The 18,637-nt window shown below is 40.6% G+C and overlaps 1 protein-coding gene across 15 annotated transcripts in view; it reads left to right on the top strand.

Moving 5' to 3' along the window:
• NKX2-3 (NK2 homeobox 3) overlaps positions 1-18,637 on the top strand; it is an 81,577-nt gene that overhangs the window by 45,963 nt on the left and 16,977 nt on the right. For 8 of the 15 annotated variants that reach the window (XR_010935810.1, XR_010935804.1, XR_010935807.1 and 5 more), the window contains one exon: positions 16,915-17,941. The gene's annotated coding sequence lies outside the window, so the exon portion shown is untranslated. Of the gene's footprint in view, positions 1-16,914 lie in introns of those variants that run through there. The other 7 variants (XR_010935818.1, XR_010935816.1, XR_010935817.1 and 4 more) reach the window with 2 other exon arrangements.

The raw sequence follows: 18,637 nt of genomic DNA, 5'->3' as shown, positions 1-18,637 counted from the left end.
TCCATGGCTCTTGGTCCTTGTTCCACCTCTTCTGCTGATTCGCCATATGACGTTCAGCAAATCTCATATCCTCTCTGAGCCTTGGCTTTTCATCAATGAAATGGGGATAATGATATCCATCCAGTACACCTCCCAGTCTGGTTATGAGGATAATGCATGTGAAAGTACAATGAGTTGAGTCAAGTGTCAGCAAATCTAAGGTACTGTTAGTTAGGATTGAGCCTGATATGTATCAGTCCCCTAAATAGTATGTTTATCACTCAGAGGCTGGTGTGAGGCTGGAGAAGGACTGGGTAACTTCAATGAACTAAATATTGCACAGACCCCCTGGGATGCTTTCACTGGCTCTGTGGTGCTTCTGTGGGGAGATTTGCACATCAAGTGTTTTTCACTGAGCCCCTTAAACATTAAATTGCATTTACAATTTGAGCAGAGGAAATCAAATGGTCCACAAGTATTTATCAGGTAACCACAGAGACCATTGTACATATTCATGTTATTGTAAAAATGAACGTAAATTCTCACTTCCAGGAGCTTGGAAGTGATTCCAAGTTCATAGGAGAGACAAGGCCGCCAACCGTAAGCGTACACTTGCATGTGCACACAGACGTCATATTTGGAGACACGGAAAGGGCCAGGCTTATTTGCAGCTTAATAAACTGGTTCAAGATCCCAGGAAAATCTCCTGTCAAATACCCCAAGGAGAGGGGGATTAAACCATGATGAACCTAGAATTCAGTTTCTGTCCTCTACCCCCAAGCAAGCTGAGAACAAATAGTGGAGTTGATTTTTTTTTCATGGAATAGGTTTGTGGGGTTTTTTGTCTGTTCTTTTTTTAAGTCCTATTAAGCAATGAATTCATAGAGAATAGGTTCCAGCAGCTCAGGCCCCTCACAAGTGTGCTTCTCTGGGTGGAGCTTTAGTTGAACCCAGGTACCTCCCTCTTTGGCTCCCTTCTTTTTTGATCATTTTCTTTCACACGTTTCAGGAAGCTGCCTTGCCTCTTAAAGTGCTTAATATGTTCAATATGTACATTAATTCTCTTGGAAAGAATCTTGTCCTTAACTTGTTTGTTTACAGCAATGCCAACAGCATGCTGGCTAACACTGTAAACTATTCCAGATTTGCCATGGGGACACTTATGGGGCATTCCTTTTTGAACAGTGCCCATTCCCTTGATGTCAACCATACCACCTCTCTTGTAGATCTGCATGTATGTAGCCAAAGGAGTAGCTCCATGTTTTCTAAATGGCCCTGAGAATGTATAATGGGTGCTTCTTCCCTTTCCCTTTGTGTTGGTCATTTGGCAAATTACTAGAAGATGGCACTTCTGGCCAAAAAAAAAAAGCAGATATTTAAGTTTTCAACTCAGCTCACGTGGTGAAAATCATGTATGTATAATAAAAATTTGGCTTTGGAAAGCCCTGGAAATCAGTCATAAAATAGAGTAGATATGCCCATACTTAACATGCCTCAAGTCTTTATATCTCCGTAAGTCAGCCTAGCAAGTTAAAGTATCTTGAAACATCAGGATCACACCCACTGCAGCAAAACGCTTACGCTATGACAGGCACATAGCAAATGAGACCAAATGAGCAAAGAGCAGAGTCACCTTCCAGTCTCACTTTTTCTGTGGGTAGAATCACTCATACTAGTTAAGTCACTGCATTTTAAGTCCTGAGTCTCTACTCTGGCAGGTCCTATCTGCCTCTTTGCAGAGAGACAAGCCTGCTTCAAAAAGTTCCCTTTTCCAAAAATTGATGTATAATCTACAAACAATTAAACAATCTATCTTAAACTTATAGTTTGATAAGTTTGACAAATGTATACACCTGTGTGACCATGACTACATTAAAGAGATGATAGAACATTTCCATCACCCCCAAAAGTTCTGTTGTGCCTCTTTGCAGTAAATTCCCACAACTGACACTAGGTAGCTATTGATATGCTTCTCTTTTCTGCAGTCTTCTAGAATTTAATATAAACAGAATTTCTTTTTTAGAATTTCATATAAATGAAATCATACAGTATGTACTCTTCTGTGAAAATGACCCATTTAAACAAGAGTTTAACCCATTTATAGAATAGAACGATTGCCTTTGAACGTAACTTATAGGGAAGAAGGAATGTAAAGTGGAAATAAAGGAGGGAAGTTGCTCTATAAATATGAGATAAATTGCTCAATCCTTTAAGATAGGACACGCAATTGATAGTCAAGCTCAAGCGACCTCAGTAAGGTTGACTGCAGGAGAGGATGGTTTAGGATGGATCATTGTGGAAGATGAAGGCAGATAAAAACCTTTAAGAAGGACAAGGAAATAGGATTTAGAAAAAGCCTGGGAATGACTGTCAAACCTTGTTTTCAGTCATGGCTTTGTCACTAACAAGCCATCTGACCTTAGGCAATTTATTTTCGTGCTCTGATCCTGGTTTCATTGTCTATATAATAAAGGCATTGGACTATAGACATGCTTTCCAAGTAGCTGCATCACTAGACATAAGTTTCTTGAGGGCAGGGACTTTGTCTTTTACTGCTGTGACCCCAGCACCAAGCAAAATGCTAACACTCAATAAATATTTGTTGAATGAATGAGTGAATGATCTAAGCTTTCTTCTAGCCTTGACATCCTGTCACTTTTTGGCAGAATCATCTAATATAATGTTCGTTCCTCAGCCCCTGCCAGCCCCTGGTGAGTCTTGGCCCAAACTGCCTTCTTTGCCACACAACCTGTGTCCATGTGGAGGCTAAAGGTTAATCTTACCCACCCACTAAAAGCCATTGAGACAAATATTTCCATTTACTCAAAAGGCAGAACAGCCTCCAGCCTTCCAGGAGAGCTGAGGGTGGAGGACAAAATGGGAAATGATCTGACCCTATAAGTTGTGGCAGTAAAATCTGTAACACTTGTGGACAAATGAGGCTAAAGGGTCAGGCGTGTGCTCATCTAGAGTTACTTAGATGGTTGTAAGCAAGGTTTTCCTTGGCTTAACGGCTTTCATTCCGGAAGTTTGGCAGCCTCTATCACATGGCAAAAGGCCTTCTCCTAAAGGCTGCCTTCAGTGTCTGGATTAGCAGTGAATGAAGAGGGTTGAGAATTTGCCAATACAGAATGTGAGAAGTGTGGTGAACTGTACAGGGAATGGTTAAACTTTAAAAAAAAGTTTTAAATCCTAATTCAATTTTTTAAATGGTTTGCTGGCAAAAATACTACTTCCAAAATTAGGCCCCGGGGTTGTCAGTTTGCAATCCAGGCATTACTTTACATTTGTATTCATGATGGCTGGAGCCTCTCCAGTGGCTGCTCTTAGAAAAGCCCTGAGCACACAGTAGGAGCTTAATGAATACTTTTGAATCAGTAGATTGTAGTGATGGACTGGGGTTTTATTGGGCTGAAAAATCTGATGGAGTGAATCCCTTTTATCGTCTCTTCTCTCTACCTTGCTTCCCAGTAAAGTGCCTGCTCCAGTGCCTGGCTGTTCACTCATTCCCACACTTTCAGCTTGGTCACCTTGGAGCAACCTTGACTTCAGTGGGCTCAAAATGCTCCAGTTCATTTGTCATCTCTGTCTCTCTCCCTCCCTCTCTCCTCACCATGACATTATCCTCTCAGGACAGAAGCTGGGTCCTTTTATTCCCCACTATTCCTCCATCCCCTTCATGATTTTTGACTGTAGAATCCCAGCTTTCTCTTTCTTAACCGTCCAAGCTCATGCTTTTCTTTCTATTATAAAAACTACCTAGTAAACCTATTTACACAAAAGTATTAATGATAATATGTTGTTCCTCTAAGAATGTTTAGTTTCAAAATGGATATAAACACAATACTGAATGCAAAGGAATATACCCAGGTGATGGAAAAAACTATTTGGCCAATTGACCTTCTAGGTGACCCTCAGACCACAGTACTTTATTCCACTTTATTTCGGTGGAATAAAGATAATACAAAGCTAGGTAAACCTTCTGCTATGAAGAACAAAGCTGAATTGGCAGAAAGTTTAGTAGCTATTTGCTTAGGTTCACATTCCAGTTTTGCTTCTTACTAGAAGATCTGAGGCGAATTGCTTAACCTGTCTATGCCTCAGTTTCTCCATCTCTAGACAGAGATAATAATAGTACCTACCTCATAGGTTGCTGTAAGAGTGAAAAGAGTTAATACCTCTAGAATCCAAGAAGAGAGCTTGGCACACACTATGAATTCAGTGAGTGTTAGCTATTATCATCTGCAAATAGGGGGCAGTCCCTACTTCACAGGGTGGAAGAATTAGAAAGGTACCTTCATCAAGTCATCTAGCACAGTACTTAGCACACAGTAAATGCTTGATACATTCCTGTGATTATTAAAGGGCACGATAGGTTTTTATAACTATAGGATTACAGCCCTCAAAAATATCCAGGTCCTAATCTCTGAAGCATATGAATGTTACCGTGTATGGGAAAAGAGACTTTGCAGGATCTTGAAAAGGGGAGATTACTCTGGATTATCCAGGTGGGTCCTAAATGTAATCACAAGTGTCCTATAAGAGGGAAGCAGAAACTCAACAAAAACAAAAATAAACAACTCAATTCAAAAGGACTTGAATAGATATTTCTCTGAAGAAGATATACAAAAGGCCAATAAACATATGAAAAGATGCTCAAGCACTGATCATTAGGGGAATGCAAATTAAAACTATAAGACACCACCTCACTCATATCTATTAGGATGAATATGATCAAAACAGCAGAAAGTAACAAGTGTTGACAAGGATGTGGAAAAACTGGGAAAAGAAATGTAGAACGGTAGAGCTGCAGTGGAAAACAGTGTGGCAGTCCTCACAAAATTAAAAATAGAATTAATCATACGATCCAGCAACTCCACTTCTGGGTATATATACCCAAAAGAATTGAAAATAGGGTCTCAAAGAAATATTTGTACACATGTATTCACAGCATTATTCACAGTAGCTAAAATATGGAACCCAAGTGTCTATTGACAGATGAATGGATAAGCAAAATGTGGTACATACATACAATTGAATATTATTCAGCTATAAAAAGTAGGGAAATTCTGACATATGCTACAACATGGGTGAACTTTGAGGACATTATGCCAGCGATATAAGTGAAATAAGCATGTCACAAAAAGATAAATATTGTGTGATTCCACTTATATGAGATACATGGAGTGGACAAAACCATAGAGACAGAAAGTATAATGATGGTTTCCAGGGCTGGGGGGAGGAGAGAATGGGGAGCTATTGTTTAATAAGTATAGAATTTCAGTTTTACAAGATGAAAGAGCTATAGAGATGGATGGGGGTGATGGTTGCACAACATTATGAATGTATTTAATGCCACTGAACTGTACACTTAAAAATGGTTAAGATGATAAACTATGTTAGTGTATTTTACCACAATTTAAAAATTGAAAAAATAAAAGGGAGATTTGACTACAGAAGAAGAGGGAAGCAGTTGCAGAGAGAAAAGATGCTATGCTGCTGGCTTTGAAGGTGAAGGAAAGGGCCAAAAGCCAAGAAATGCTGACAGTTATCAGAACTGGAAGAGGCAAGGAAGAGATTCTCCTCTGGAGCCTCCAGAAGGAACCAGCCCTACCAGAATCTTGATGTTAGCCCTGTAAGACTCAGTTCAGACTTCTGCTCTCCAGAAATGTAGGTGAATAAATTTCTGTTGCTTAAAGCCATTAGGTTTGTAGTTTCTTACAGCAGCCATGGGAAACTAATACAGAGAGCTCATTTTATCCCGGGTCTCCCTCCTAGCCCAGCAGGATCTTCAGGGAAGTCAGAGGAACAAGAATCCTTAGAGATAAACAGAGATAGTAACACTCTTTGGAGAAAACACATTTTCAGACCTCTCTTGACCATTGGGGGAGTCCAGTTAAACTTTATTTTGCTCTGGGTTTGGAAGGAGGCTAAGAGCTGATACTCCCAATCTGTTGGCAGCAATGCAAGAATCAACAGCCAAAATTGTCATTTTTTTCAGTTTTTTAGAACAATAGAGTTTGTTATTTCTTTTCTAAATGCATCAGCAGGGCCAGAGGAGAAGGTCTGGAAAGCGACAGCTAAGATTAGCCTCCGAGCTCCCCACGGAGACCTTGAGTGGCTGTCAGCTCTGCAGGGAACAGCAGCAAAGCCTCACGCAAATGGCCTGTAAGAAAGGCCTTGTCGGACGCACCAGACCTGCCTGGGCTTCTCTGGTACTCGGATTCCCAGTGGCCCTCCCAGGGTTATGCTCCTTCTCATGATGTATTTCCCTTGCCTTTTTTAGAGCTGCATTATGCTTGCTCCAGGAAACAGCCTCTTCCTTCTCATAAACACAGCCTTGGGTTCCTGACCAAGTGCCCTGCCACTCCACAGCTCCTAATCCATCCATCACACTTTGCTGTCACCCTGGCTGCAATTGTGGAGAACTGGTCCGATTCCAGAGGTGAACTCAGGGTGGGCAGAAGGAAGGGGAAAGCCCAGGGAGCAGTGGAGGGTCACACACACCCCGTTTCCAGCCCGCTGATGAATTCCCTGGAAGCTGGCTGGCCTGCCCAGTGAGCAAGCTTTTCCGATGACCCGGCAAGTATGATGGAAAAGTCTTGATAAGGTCACCACCAGAGCTAGGCTTGGGGTCTCCACTCCCTCAGCTGAGTGTACAGTGCCCAGGAATAGGCTAGGAGACGCTGGGGAGATGCAATGAAAAGCTCCTTGTAAGCAAGGTAGAAATGGCTAAGGGTGGGATTTGAAGGGTGGACATGAATCACTTCCAAATAAATGTTCCATTTGTGCTAGCAGTGCACCTGGAATTCTCACCAACGGGAATGTCTCTCTCCCAGTGTCCAGCAAACTCCAAAATCCTTTTAGCTCTTCCTTTACAAAATCTCTCCCAACTGCTTCCTCCCCCAGGGCAGACCCTCATGCGCTCACCTCCAACTCTGGGTAGAGCAAGCAGAGACCGGTCTTTGGAAAGGGAGTTCTTTCCCAAAATCTCTTCCTCTCAAGCCCAGAATCGCACACCACCTATTCATCACTGTGCATAAAGCATCATCCTTTCCTGCAGTTCTCTTTTAAGATGCAAAACTCCTGAGAGGAAGAATATTTTGGTTTTGAAGTAAGAAGATGAGTTAGAATCCCATGTCTGTCCATCAGTGTGTGGCCTAAAGCAAGTCCTTAACTTCATGGAATCTTGGTTTTCTGCTCTGTAGAATAAGGATATTAATGTCTTCACTAGCTACCTCACGATGGCCAGAAAGTATGTTAAAATACTCAGCAAAGAAAAAGAAATAAATGAACTGAAATGAGAAAATGTTAATAATTTTTAAATCTAGGTATTATATATACATATGTTCATTATGATATTCTAACATTCTATCTACTTTTACATGTTTCAATTTTTTTTTTAATTTATTTTTGGCTGCGTTGGGTCTTCGTTGCTGGGCGTGGGCTCTCTCTAGTTGCGGCGAGTGAGGGCTTCTCTTTGTTGTGGAGCATGGCTCTAGGCACACGGGCTCAGTAGTTGTGCCTCTCAGGCTTAGTTGCTCTACGGCACGTGGGATCTTCCCGGACCAGGGCTTGAACCCGTGTCCCCTGCATTGGCAGGTGGATTCTTAACCACTGCACAACCAGGGAAGTCCCTGTTTCAAAATTTTTATAGTAAAAATTTTAATGTGTTTAACACATAGAAATAATTAATAATATAGAAAATGTTCAGCATATGTTATTAACTTTTTAGAAAGTTAAGAAACAATATACTAGTGTGTTAACATGTTTGTATCGAAAAAGAGAAGAAAAGGAATATAAATTATAGTACTGCCAGTAAATGCCCCCCAAATTGTAACTTGGTTGTTGCTGGTTGGGATTATGGTTGTTTTTAAAATAGTTTTATTTTGCTTTTCTGTATTTTGTAAATTTTATCTAGCAATCATTTACCTTTTGCACAATTAAATCATGGAAAATTATTTAAAACTAAACCAATAAAGCCTATTAGATGGATGAATATATCAGAGATTGAGAATAACGTATATTGGTGAAGCTGTGAAAAAAGGACACTTTCTCCTTTTATAAAAACAGCTTTATTGAGGTATTATTGATATATATATATATATATATATATATATATATATACACACATATAAATATACTGCATATATTTAATGGTACAATTTGATGAGTTTGGATATACGCATACACCCATGAAATTATCATCACAATCAAGGAAACAGACATATCCATCACCTCCAAAAGTTTCCTTGTGTCCCTTTCTGTGTGTGTGTGTATGTGAAGAGCACTTAATATGAGATCTCCCCTGTTAAAAGTTTAAGTGCACAATACAGTATTGTTAACTATAGGTGCTATGCTGTACAGCAGATCTCTAGATCTTATTCATCTTGTGTAACTTAAATTTTCTACCAATTGAATGACAACTCCCCATTTTCCCCTTCCCCAGCCTCTGGGAGCCACCCACTGTTCTGTTCTCTGCTTCCATGAATATAACTATTTTAGATATCTCATATGACTGGTATCATGTAGTATTTGTCCTTCTATGACTGGCTTATGTCACTTAACATATCCTCCAGGTTTATCCATGTTGTCACAAGTGGCAGGATTTTCTTCTTTTTGACTGTTGAATAACATTCCGTTGTCCGTACATACCACATTGTCTTTATCTATTCATCTGCTCACGAATATTTGGGTTGTTTCCATATTTTGGCTCTTGTGAATAATGCAAAACAGGCACTTTCATATATTTGATGGAAGTGTAAATTGCTATAACTTTTTGAGTGTGTAACTTGGCAATACCTATTAAAATTCTAAATGTTTATATCCTATTTTTTTAATAAAAAAGTAAAAATTTTAAAGAAGAGTGAGGGGAAAGACTAGGAAATAAAGCCTTCAAAAAAAAAAAAGGTAAATCAACTACACTTCAATAAAAAATCAATAAACAAAAAAGAAGGAAAAGAGATGAAATAACATAAGGGTTCATCACTAGTGTATTGGTTGAATACACTATGGTTCATCCATGCAATGGAACTATGCAGAGGTATATTAAACAACAGCAACAAAAAGTCCTATTTGGTAGGGAGACAAGTGCAGAAAATTGAGTACAGAATGCTACCATCTGTTGCAAAAAGCAAAAAGGAAGAAAAAAGAATATGTACGTTTTTGTTTATATGTGCACAAAATGCTTCTGAAAGATACATTGAAAAAATTCATAACATTGCTTGCCTCTAGAGAAGGAAACTAGGGTCTGGGGCACACAGGAAAACAGGAAACTTGTATCTTTTGAGATTTGAAAAACACGAATTTAATACTATTCAAACACAGAAATAAAATTACAGTTAAATACAAAATATAATTAGCCAAAAAAGAGAGGATGTGGAGTCAAGTCTGTACTTTACCAGGTGAGGGAATTTATAAGAGAAAGAACAGTCAGAATGACTTGACTTCTAAGATCATTTTAAAAGTCTCTGATTCCTAATTTTTACTATGATTCTACCAAGTGAGGCTGCTGAGAATAACAATACTTTGCATTGACTTACCCCACGGTATGGGATTTAGAAGTTGGGGTTCTAGCTTTGGATTGCCCCGGGTAGGGCAATGAGAGGTGAGGTGTTCATCATTCTTCCTTATAATCACTCTGTGACCTGCTCCTCCAGGACCAAGCCCTTGCCAAGTGTTCAGAATTTTATCAAAAGGGGCAAAACCTGATGAGGCAACATGTATAGTTTGATTTGGTGCCTCTGTGAGTACATGATCCACTGAATTGACAGCCTCTGAAAGTTTTCTTTCCCTCAAGATCCAGACTTCTGGGCTCCCTCTATTCTCTTGGGAAATGTGTGCTCAAGGATCTTGGCTAGCTGTGTATCAGGCCAGGCAAACACAGAGCTCAGAGAATGCCTTCTGGTGCAAATACAGGATGTCTGGCTTGGGGGCTTATTTTCTGCACGTGTCAGGCTTGAATTAGTTCCAAAGCACCTTCCAGTTCTGACATTCTCTGTTGTGGGAATCCAGGATTCCCTTCATTACCCCCAGGTGATTAGAAAGTTAGCTGAATGTCTAGAACATGCATAATTCACTCGATTTTTTGCATTCTCTTATTCAGGCGTGACTCCTTGCTTAAATAAAAACTGGATGTTAGGATCCAAAATTTAAACTCACACCATAGTCCTATCTTCGTTTGTTCTTTAGTTTTTTCACCACCCAACTGTAAGGGTAGAGACTTGAAGCAGAATCAAGAAAACTGAATCCCAAGCTAGCAGTGGGGAAAGCTGAGAATCAATCCAATTTATACCACAGATTCTCAAAATCTCAGAAAGGGCAGCACCAGCCAGGAGACTGGAAGAGAATTCCCTGAGAATTTGATCAGCCCAAGAGGAAACACCTAGAGATTCTGACATCAGGTGTTCTGCAACAAATAGCTCACCCAAATCACCATACAATGAAGCTCAAAGTCTAAAGCTTCTCTCCTGTTCTCAGAAGTTCTGATTAGCACTTTAAGTTCCTATTCTTAAACATGCAGAATTCAAGTATCATCAGACATCTGAGGAAACTCATTATCAAAAAATGCAAGGACAAAAGAAAAGTAACTTGGAAGACATAGCAATTATGCAGAGAAAAGAAAACAAAACAAAACAAAACAAAATTATCAATATTACCTTCAAAGAAGTAAGCGAAGATATTGCAATCATGAAACAAGAACAGGATGTGTGTTTCAACAAAGCAACATTCAGAGGACAAAATTAAAAGGAGCTCTTGAGAAGTAAAATCATGAAAGCAACAATAAAGCTATTGAGTAGGAGGATACCACCGAGGAATCTCCCAGGAAGCTGAGAAAAAGAAGAAAATGGAGAGGATAAAAATCAATTAAATAATCCAAGAAAATTTCCCAAACTGATGGACATGAATTGATAGACTGAAAGGATCTGCCAAGTGCTTAGCACAATGGATGAAGATAGACCCACAGTAAGGCACATTGTTGTGGAATTTCACAACATTGGGGGAAAAGAAAAATTTCTGCAAGATTCCATAGAGAAAACATAGGTGATCTACAGAGGATTAGGACTTCTCAACATTAACATGGGAAGCTAGAAGACAATGGAACAATTTTTCCAAATTCTGGAAAAAAAAAAAATTATCCAAACAAGAATTTTAGATCCAGATAATCGATCGAATATAAGGGTAGAATAAAGGTCATTTTAAGATATTCAGGATCTCAAATTGTTGACCTCCCATGCACCCTTCCTTTCGCAACAAGCTCTTGGAAGTAGTGCTCCTAGAAAATAAAGCAATAACCTCGAAGAGAACGTGGGCTACAGGAAACCAGTGGGCCAGCCTAGGAGGGGGTGAAGGGAACCACTAAGTGAGTGATTGAGAGCAGAAGAGAACAGTTTACCCCCATTGATGAGGAGAGGCGGTTCAGACAGGAGCAGTCAGATTCAAGGACTAGACATTCTGAGCACTGTCATCCTCAGGATTTCCTCCACCATCACATCATTTTTTTAACCTGAGGATAGAGTGCCCAGGTAAGCCTGGTCCAGATTCCTATCCATACTTGCTTGCTCTGACCATGTGTGGATCAAATTCTAGATCTCCCTTCCATGCCAGCTAAATGGGCCAGCAGAAGACATTCATTTCACCCTAGAGATGTCTTCTTTGACCTACTCGTAAGCTTTAGAGGGAATCTATAGGGGTTTAGAAGTAAAACATACAGAGCAGCCCACTCCCTCTGATCATATATCTACTGCCCGTCCTGTCTCTGTCCCACATGACAGCCCTGTTAAATTCCCTGGTTCCAGAGCCCCAGACTTCAGGATTTACTTATGGCTTGCCCATCGATGTCTCCCAGATGTTCAGGTAAACTCTCAGAAAAGCTTCAGTAGGACTAACACCCAGAGGCTCTGCTCACCTTCCCTCCTTCTGGCAGCCTTGATCTAATAGTGGCAATATTGTCCTTTTCTGGGACTTCCCTGGTGGCACAGTGGATAAGAATCTGCCTGCCAATGCAGGGGACATGGGTTCAAGCCCTGGTCTGGGAAGATCCCACATGCCTCAGAGCAACTAAACCCGTGCACCACAACTACTGAGCCTGCGCTCTAGAGCCCATGAGCCACAACTACTAAAGCCCGCACACCTAGAGCCCGTGCTCCACAATGAGAAGCCACTGCAATGAGAAGCCCGCACGCCTCAATGAAGAGTAGCCCCCACTCGCCACAACTAGAGAAAGCCCACGTGCAGCAATGAAGACCCAACGCAGCCAAAAAATATATATATATATATATATAGTCCTTTTCTCACACAGCTAGATTTCAGTTTGACACTCATTTTTTTCCCCCCCAAATTAAGCAATATGGTGTTTAGGGATATAAACATAGGTTGAAAAACTCTAAGGAAATAATTAACAATACTATCTGGGGAAAAAGAAGGCATACAAATGGGGAGGGGCACACAGGGGACGTCTAAGTACCAGCCATGTTTTATTTCTTTACCTGGGTGGTGAGTTCATAAGTGTTTATGTTATTGTTGTTGCTATTAAAACTGAACATATGTGTTCTATACATTACCTTCTGGATATTTAGTACACACACACACACACACACTGCTGTATAGAAGGAAGAAATCCATAATCGTAATACCTATGTGCAACGTGTTAACATTTCTAAGTTTCCTGTCATCTTTCTTCTGTGCATTTTCCATAATTGAGATGATACTGTGCATACATTTTGATAGACTGTTTAACAAATAAGCATCATATATTATTACGTTCTTTGTATATCTATCATTTTAAGAACCATTGTAATAATGCAGTGAAATTTTTATGTTTCAAAGAGCATAACTCTTGGTAATAACAAGGACTGAATCTTCGTGCTGGTGGAAACTTGAATCGGAAAATGCTTTCAGGGTGACCCAGAGCCCTCCCACCTCCCACACATCACCCTGTCAAAACCCCCCCCACTTCAAGGCCTAGCTCAAATCCCACCTCCTCCATGAATCCTTCCCTGACCATTCTCCAGGGAAACCTCTTTCTTTAACCTTCCAGGGTACTTGTTATCTATTCTGCCTCTTTCTATGGCTATTTGGATTCATTTATTTTCTCCCCAGTATATTATAAATTCTTAGGGACAGAGACCTGTCTCTAGAGGGCCTGGAAAATACTAAGTGCTCCATAAGTAATAAGTAAACAAATTTGAAAGCCTGCTTTTCTTATTCTTTGCTTTAGTATCCTGCATTACCAATACTGTTTGTCTACATAATTAAGTCACTTATGGGCTTTCTCCCAAATTGGAGGTCTGCAAATGGAAACACATTCTGTTTGTCCGTAATTGCCACATTCAGAAATCAGGAAGATGACCACCCCTGCTGTCCCTGATAATAGAGTATTTGATATTTGCTTTGAAGGTTGGATTAAGGAATGTTTGGGCTCTAAAAATAACTTATGTTTACTGAGGACCTGTTATGTGCCAGATACCAGCCAAAGTAGCTTGTGTGCACCTGTGATGTAATTCTCCAAAAACACCAAGAGATAAAAGCTATTTAGTTTCCTCATTTTACACCTGAAGAAACTGTCTCTTGCCCGGGGGCAACCGGGTTGTACGTGGAGGAATTAGGACTCCAACCCAAATCTATCTGAGTCTCACGTGCCTCACTTCTGAGCAAGGCTGCCTCCCCAGAAATAAAAAGAGAAAATCAAAATCTTGATCTCCACCTCTCAGTTCTATATTGCAGAACTAGTTCTCCATCATATTGTGAATGCACATTTTTATTGATAAATACAAAATAATATATAATGTTTAAGAGGGAAATAAAAAAGAAATCCATAATTTTACCACCTAATAAATACTATCGTTTTGGAGACTCTCTTCCAGGCTTTTCCCATATGTGTACCTTAAAAAAGAAAAAAAAATCTTCAGGCAGTTGTGTATGTGCTTTTAAGCAGAGGAGTCTGTTTAGTGGTAAAGACAAGAGTGGCATCAAAGACAAATGTCAGCTGTCTTGCAGCTTTGCCTGGGACTCATCTCGCATCAGATGAAAACCTGGAAATATGACAAACGTAAAGCATAGTTAACAGGGAGTTGATTTCCTGCACACTCAAAGATAGCCTGCAAGTAGCAGGGGACTCCTGCATGAGCAGAGGGGGCAGAAGTTAATAGCATTTGCTTGTGCTTCGAGTGTCTTATGCTGTGTCCTCAGCTGCTGAATGTGCAGCAAAAAGTAGAATATAACTTCTGAGAAAATGTTGAACTTTAGCTGCATTCCTAATTCTTAATTGTTCAGCTACTGGAAGTCCATTTTTCCAGGAAAGACACCAGACGAGTATTTCTCCCTGCCTCCCAGCCCTTCCCCTTCCTCTCTCCCCCCTCTACTCCTTCCTCCTCCCCTTCTTTCTCTTCTCTCTCCTCTCTCCTGTCTCTCTTTCTGGTAGGCAGAATAATGGTCTCTAAAGATGCCCATACCCTAATTCCTGGAACCTGAGAATATGTTACCTTACATGGAAAATTTGCGCTGCGATTAAGGGTATAGGCCTTGATATGGGGAGATTTTCCTGGATAATCCAGGTGAACCCAACCTAATCACAAGAATCCTTAATAGCAGAGAACCTTTCCCAAGTGTGGTCAGAAGCAGGGAGATGGCAGCTGAGAAGGACTTAGTCTGTGACTGCTGGCTTTGAAGATGGAGGAAGGGAACTGTTAGCCAAGGAATGTGGGCTTTCTCTAGAAGCTGGAAAAGGCAAGGAAATGGATTCTCCCCTAGAGCTTCCAAAATGGCTAACACTTTGATCTTGACCCAGTGAGACCCATGCCAGATTTCTAACCTGTAGAACAGTAAGATAATAAATTTGTGTTGTTTTAAATTGCTCGGTCTGTGGTAATTTGTTATAGCAGCAGCAGAAAACTAATTCTATTCTTCCCCTGCCCTCTCACTCTTCTTTCTCCCTCTGTAATTGTGTCTTTATTGACTAGAGTGTGTGACTGTGTTATGCTTGATTCTCCTGTCTTTTGTATGTCCTTGAATTCCTCAAACAGAGACCACCTTCCCAGGCTCAGTCCCTGCAACAAGTTCCCTGGACTTCAATCCCCAGATTCTATTTTTTTAAATTAATTAATTTATTTACTTATTTTGGCTGTGTTGGGTCTTAGTTGCTGCGCGTGGGCTTTCTCTAGTTGTGGCGAGCTGGGGCTACTCTTCGTTGCAGTGCACGGGCTTCTCATTGCGGTGGCTTCTCTTGTTGCGGAGCACAGACTCTAGGCACACGGGCTTCGTTGTGGCACGCAGGCTCTAGAGCACAGGCTCAGTAGTTGTGGGACCCAGGCTTAGTTGCTCCATAGCATGTGGGATCTGCCTGGACCAGGGACCGAACCCGTGTCCCCTACACTGGCAGGTGGATTCTTAACCACTGTGCCACCAGGGAAGCCCCGATCTCCAGATTCTTAAATCCACTCATCTCAAAAAGAAAACAAGAAAAGAAACAAATTCCAGATGTCATTATTTGCACTGGTTAAAGGGACTGATGACAGAAATCTTGTCTGTCTTGTTTATTGCTGAATCCCCAACACTTAGAACAGTGCTTAGTACATAGTAGCAGCTCAGCAAATATTTGTTGATTTGTTGATTAATTTAAAAACGTGTATCTTTCCCAAGCCAAGTGCTGGATCCATTTGCTGCTACTGACTCTATGATTCTCATCACGGCCCTGTCTTCCTCAAGGGAGAGGGGTGAATGCAGGGGATAAAACTAGGGTTGAAATTGACCCAGTAGTAGCTCTGCTTGGCCAATGAGGACTTTGTTAAGTATAGCTTATGCTGTGCCTGGTGACACATATATGAAGCTTACTTAATCATTCATTCAACCAAAATTAAGAGTCTGCCATGTGCAGCACTCTCTACCCTGTTCTAAGGACATAAGATAAATAGGACACAGTCACTGCCATCCCAACATTGACAATCTAGGAATAATAGCTTGTTGGCATCCTTACTATGTGGTGGACACTCTTTTACATACAAGGGTCTCATTTAAATCATAGAACAATGATTCAGAGAAAGACTATTAGCCTCATTTTATGGATAAGAAAACTGAACCCAGAAAATTAAATAACATATAAATGGCAAGTAAGTGATTCCTGCCAAGCTTGGAATCCAGGTCCACCTGACTCCAAAAGCACATAATTACTACTCACATTGTAGAGTGACTTGTAGTTTACAAAGCACTTTTATCACCCATTATCTTATTTACTCCTCCCACTAAGTTTATGAAGTAGGCATGCTATAATCATTTTACCAAAGAGAAAATTCAAACTCTTATTTGCCCAAGTCACAAAGTTCTTAAGTGACAGAAACAGAACTGGAACCCAAATCTTCTTAATCTAGCCCCTAGTCCCTTTCCACTCTTCCTTGTTTTTATTAGCCTCTGAATTCTGCACACGGACCCACCTGCTCTCTATGAGAATAGGATCTAAGACGCTGATGAAGACATGTGTGAGAATACAAGGTGAGGCAAACAGTACTGCTAGAGCTGAAGTTCATGCGAGGTGAAAATGTGTTAGTTAGAGCTGTGTTTACTCTGTGCTGTCAGTTATAATCAGTTGCTTGATCTGGGGCCAGCAATTTCATAACTATTCTCAAATGTCATGTTGGGTGTATCTCACACATTTCTTACATTTGGAACAAGCCCCACTTTGTTCAACATTTTAACATTATTAATTGTGCTCATCAGTAGAAAAGACAAGTCCCCAACTAATCAATATGCTACAAGCGCTTCCTCTGTTCCAGTAAGACTTCTGTGGCCTTGGTGAATGCACAAACATCAAATCATGGCTGGTTCAAAAGAGGTTTGATGCTTATTAAGTTTGCTTAAGATTGCTAGTGATAAGAGAGGGTATCCGAGAAAATACCTTAAGAGTAGTGATCACCTCTTTACTCATTTCTGTATATTTCATAGCATCTAGGACAAGACCTCGTTCTTGGCATTCATTGAATGAATGAATGTGAATGAGTGAATGAATGAAAGCTCCAATGATGTCAACATGGGAAGACTCTGTAAAGGAGCTCAGAATTCAGAGCACCTTAAAGAAAGGAAACCAGTGCAAGAGCTGATGGAGATACATAGGGCCACAGGGACGTGGCTTGCTACTGAACCAGTTAATTTCTGAAGTTCTTCCAGAGCCTCTGCCAGCACATTGGTATCCTTTACCAAAATATCCCATTCTAGCTTTCTTCCCTGGTGTTCTCCCATGCCCCAGCTTGCTGTGCCCACCAAGTCCATGTGTACCACCTCCAAGCAGTCTCCATGGAAGAGCTTCTGCCTAGTATCCCTGCTTTCCCACCCCACCCTTCAGCTCTCCAAGGATCTTCCTGTCATCATCCAAGCAACCAGCCACAGTGCTGATGCTAATCGGTAAAGTCCAGATGCAGCGATTCTCACACTTTGTGTGAAAACAGTCCTCTGAGAATTCAGTTTAAAATGCAGTTTTCTGGGTCCACCCACAGAGTAGATCTTAGAAGGGGCCCTAGAATTTTCTAACAAACACCCCTAGAAGATTCTGATGCAGGTGATCCAAAGACCACTCTTTGAGATGAAGTGGTCTAGATTTTGACCCTAGATCAATGGTTCATAACCTGGCAGTTTATGGGTTCCCAAGAGACCTGAGGATAGAATTCAGGGGGTCCATGAACTTAAAGGGGAAAATACATCTTTATTTTTATTAGTTATAACTAATTTAGCATTTCCTTCACTTCTGAATGTAGGCAACAAACCCAGTAGTATTAGTAGTGCCTGTGATTTGTCACCAGTAGAAATCACTGATATTGTCATAGCACATTACTGCTGCTGCAGATACCTTGAAATTTCATTTACATTCGTCACAGCTTTGAAATTATAGTTGTTGTTAGACCTGCCACTAGATTTTGTTATTTAGTCAATTAATAAAGAAGCACCTATATTACTATATGGCTATTTTTAAAAAGATTTTGATAACTGTATTTCAATATTATTGTATGTATTTAATTTTATGCATTTAAAAATATTATTCTGAGAGAGGGGTCTATAGGCTTCACCGGATTGTCAAAATTATCAAAGGGGTCCTTGGCCAAGAAAAATAAAGTTAAAAGTCCCCACTCTAGATAGAGCCAATTATGTCAAAGGGCCAAACCAATTTCTGGCATCATTTTGCCCCGTTTTTTCTCTACTGCCCCTCCCCCAAAAGCCAACCCTTCAACCAGGTGGAAGCTCTCACAAGAATTACTGAATTCTCAGGGCTGAAGGAGGAGCAGCCTCCCTGCAGGGACTGCGTTCTGAAAGTGACCTTGTCAAAGGTTAGGAGGGGTGGGGTTCTCCTGAAGCTTCCGTTGGCCTGGAGAACTTGTGCCTTTGTTTTCTCCATCAAACTGAGACACATTTCCTAGTTCAGAATCTGCTGTTTTGTCAATATAAATATTGACTTGAGGGGATAAGAAAACCACACTCTAGATGAGCAGGATCTTCCTGGAACAGGTCACTATATAGTCATCAGAAATAGAAACTCAGAGAGGTGGGGAGCTAGGACTGTCTACTTGACTGTGTGCCAGTTCCAGCGTCGTTACTTGATTTCATATATAGTCTGGCCCAAGAGGAAATAAGGTGGGCATTTCCTTTTGGAAAGAGAAACAAAAGCAAGGGCCATACG

Source organism: Pseudorca crassidens, chromosome 16 (assembly GCF_039906515.1).
Source record: "Pseudorca crassidens isolate mPseCra1 chromosome 16, mPseCra1.hap1, whole genome shotgun sequence".
NCBI lineage: Eukaryota > Metazoa > Chordata > Mammalia > Artiodactyla > Delphinidae > Pseudorca > Pseudorca crassidens.
Note: the sequence above shows the minus strand (reverse complement) of the source record. Positions and strands in the feature narration are given on the sequence as shown.